Raw genomic sequence first — 3,730 nt, 5'->3', positions numbered from 1 at the left:
TTGAACTTATTTTGGTTTGTCTAATTGCTAAATTGTTCTAACTGCTACTTGAACTATTTGTTGTAACTGCTACCTAAGCTTGTGTTTGCCCTGGTGTGCTACATTTGAGAATGAATTTTGGTGCTGAATTAATGATTGTGTTGTTTGATTGTGTGGTTGGTTTCTGATTAAGATTTTCTTATAAGAAAGGAAATGTTTTGGTTTCTGAAAGATTAAACATTGTTTCCTTGAAAAGATTTTGAACGATTACCTATTGGTTTTTAAAAGATTCATAAGGCAATGATAATCACTGAGCTAGAAAACAGTTTTCTTATTAAATATCTTCTTATGGCAACTTTGAAACTCCGTGGTGAGACCGTGTGGTAGGTTCTCACCTCCCTACAGCTTTACCTTTTCAGGAACCGGATGAAGCATTATGAAGAGTTATACTGCGTTTGGTTTATATGTTGTTGTATTATTTAGATTATTTTCGTCCATCGTCTTTGTTATTACAAGTTTGTAAGAGGGATAGGAGTTGTATGTTTTATATGTTTATTATATTATAAGATATTATGTAAAGAGTCTTGTATATGAATCTATGCCTGCCTGTATTTCTTTTGAGATAAAGTATTTATTTTCGGTTTTCAAAGAATTCAGCGATACGGTGTTGAGTCACAGGTATTTAGTATATAAAGTAGTCGTAATACTCTTTGCTATCAGAGTGGCGCAGCTGGAAGCGTGGCATTCTGGTAGTGAAGGTGTTACATAAACATATTTAAAAGGCTTCAAGTACACGTATTATTAATTATAATGTATTGTTCTTCCTTTCCTATATATTAACGTAGCAGTGTGTTTGTATAAATCCTAACAAACACAAATATCCGAAGTTATAAACATAGTGTTCAAATAAAAAGAATCAATAAATTTTTAAAAAAATTGTTAAAATTTAAAAAATAACAATCTAAAAAAAACAACCTAAAATAAAAAAAACTTAAATAAAATAACCTAAGTAAATAACTTAGAATTAAAAAGTGACAATTTAAACAAATAATAATTTATAATTTATAAATATAATTTAAAAAAATTTTAATAACAATACCTAAGCAAATAAATTTTTAAATTTAACGGATGAACACTAGGTCAAATAAATTTTTAAATTTAACGGATGAACACTAGGTCAGCAGTTTTGAAAATTATTTAGTAATATTAAAAATTTAAAAATAAAAATCTAAATAAATAATAAATTATAATTTAAAAATAAAATGTTAAAATTAATCAACGAATTTGATTTATATCCATTATCCCATAACAATTATATAAAACTAACGCTAGAAACTTGTTAGATTACTAATGATTTATTTATTAAACTAAATTTAAATTAATTTTTTCAAAAATTTTAATTTACGAGAAAAGAATTTAAAATTAAAAAATAACAATTTAAGTGGATAATAATTTATGATTTAAATGAGTAATCTGTAAATAACTTAAAATTTTAAAAATAACAATCTAAGCTAATAATTTAAAATTTTAAAAATAACTACTTAAATAAAATAACGTAAAATTTAAAAAATAACATTTTAAATAAAACAATCTTTTTTTTGGTGACTAAATAAAACAATCTAAGCAAATAACTTAAAATTAAAAAATAATAATATATGTAAATAATAATTTATAATTTATAAATATAATTATAAAATTTTCTAATGACAACACTTAAGCAAATAAACTACCAAACTCAACGTATGAATACCACATCAGATCGTCAGTATATAAGCTCTCCATTATATATATATATATGAGCTCCCCATCTCCATTATATATATATATGAGCTCCCCATTTGTAAAAATATAAAGGCAAAAGATAAAAATAAAAATAAAAATAAAAATAAATATTTATATTAAAATATGTTTATATTTTTAAATATTTAAATATATAAAATTAGGAATAAGTTTTTGTGTTTGGAACTCGAAGACTTTTTCTATGTTTCTAGTGAATTACATTTTTGTTGAATCCGGTCCATTCAAGTCGCACAGTGCATGTTCCAAAGCTTCACAAGTCCACCATCCTCTAGCACAAAAAGTTTTATAGAAATTTCCAAAATTGCACTGCAAGGCTTGGTTAAGTGGCAATTATGTTTTCCTTGCTTTAAGGTGCATTGGGTTCAAATTCCAGCTGATGCTGGTTGTTGTTTAAGAACCCATAGTACATATGGTAGTGTGTGTGAGTGTATTGTGTGGGTGTGTGAAATATGGGTGTAATATCTTGGGGGTTGTCCAATCTGCTTGACCAAAAAAAATATCAAAATTGAAGAAAGGAAGACTCGACCCAAGTTCTCCAATCCACAAGTATTTATTTTGCCGAGTAAATGGTTAAATTGGTCCTTAAAAGATTACTCATTCTTCAAATTGGTCTTTGAAAAATTCCTTTAATCAAATTCGTCCTTTAAAGGTTTTAAATTAGTCATGTTAGTCATTCCGTCACTTTCTTTGTTGATGGTGTCAAAATTTGCTAATGCGGTACGTTAAGTGACACCACAACACACACCTAAGGGTCTTAATTGACTATTAACATAATAAGTTTAAGAAATTAGATTAAATCAAAACCTAATTGGTAGAAGAACTTGAGGCATTGGAATCTCTCAATTTGGAGTTGATTTGATCTAATTTAATAAACTAATCATGTTAATAGTTAATTAGAACTACTAGTTGTGTGTTCTGATGTTACTTAATGTACCACATCAACAAACTCTAACGCCGTTATCAATGGAAGTGACGAAAGGACTAACATGACCAATTTAAAATCTTTAAAAGACGAATTTATTTAAAAAAATCTTTTAAAAACCAATTTAAATAACGAGTGATCTTTCAAGGACTAATTTAATAATTTACTCCTACTTTTGCTACTAGATTTTGCTGCTCTTTAATAACATATATGCAAAATCGTACAACTTAATCATTTTTTTTATTCTTTTAACTTAATACTTACTTATTTTTATTAAATATCTACACTAATTAATTTGATAGCTATTTTCATGTTAGTTCTTTTTAGAAATTAAGATTTAATTATTGTTACAGTGTTAGTGAAGACATGTATTTAAATTTTAATTTTAAGTTCTTGATTATTTTATATTTTTTATTTATATGAAATTGAACTAATGATTCAATTTATGATATACCAATTAAACTAATAACCTAATAATCTAATAGTATGATCGATTTGGTTTTTAAAACTCTGACAAAAATATAAAAAAAGGCGCAACTTTAATTTTAATAATACTTATTGTTACGGTGGGTAACCGGAGATTAATAGAATAGATGGCGCTAGTTGGCCCAATCGTCTGCGGATGGTAGTCTCCGAGCTGGTTCGCACGCTGGAGCCTCCTTCCGGCTTGTATACGTGAGTGAATGGGGGTGGTACCTGCAAAGACACTCCGATGCCTAAGTTAGCAAGGGTGTTAGCAGGTCTAAAGAGTATTGGGCTTAGAGATACCTGAAGGGTGTCAGTGTATTTATAGTGGTGAGCCAATAACCACCGTTGGAGTAGTGCCGTATCTTTTGGGTGTTAACCGTCCCTCTATCTTAGGGAGGTTAAGATATGGCTTGATGAAGCGGTTAGAGAGATTTTAGGGGCGGTTACTCATTTGAATGAGTGTTTATCTGCCAGCTAATCTCATGTCCGACTTCTTTTGAGTAAGTCGTAGTTAACACCGACTTCTTGACACCAGGTCGATGCGTAGTAAGGCTTAATCCT

This window comes from Arachis hypogaea, chromosome 2, assembly GCF_003086295.3.
Source record: "Arachis hypogaea cultivar Tifrunner chromosome 2, arahy.Tifrunner.gnm2.J5K5, whole genome shotgun sequence".
Lineage (NCBI taxonomy): Eukaryota > Viridiplantae > Streptophyta > Magnoliopsida > Fabales > Fabaceae > Arachis > Arachis hypogaea.
This window is presented reverse-complemented; position numbering follows the sequence as displayed.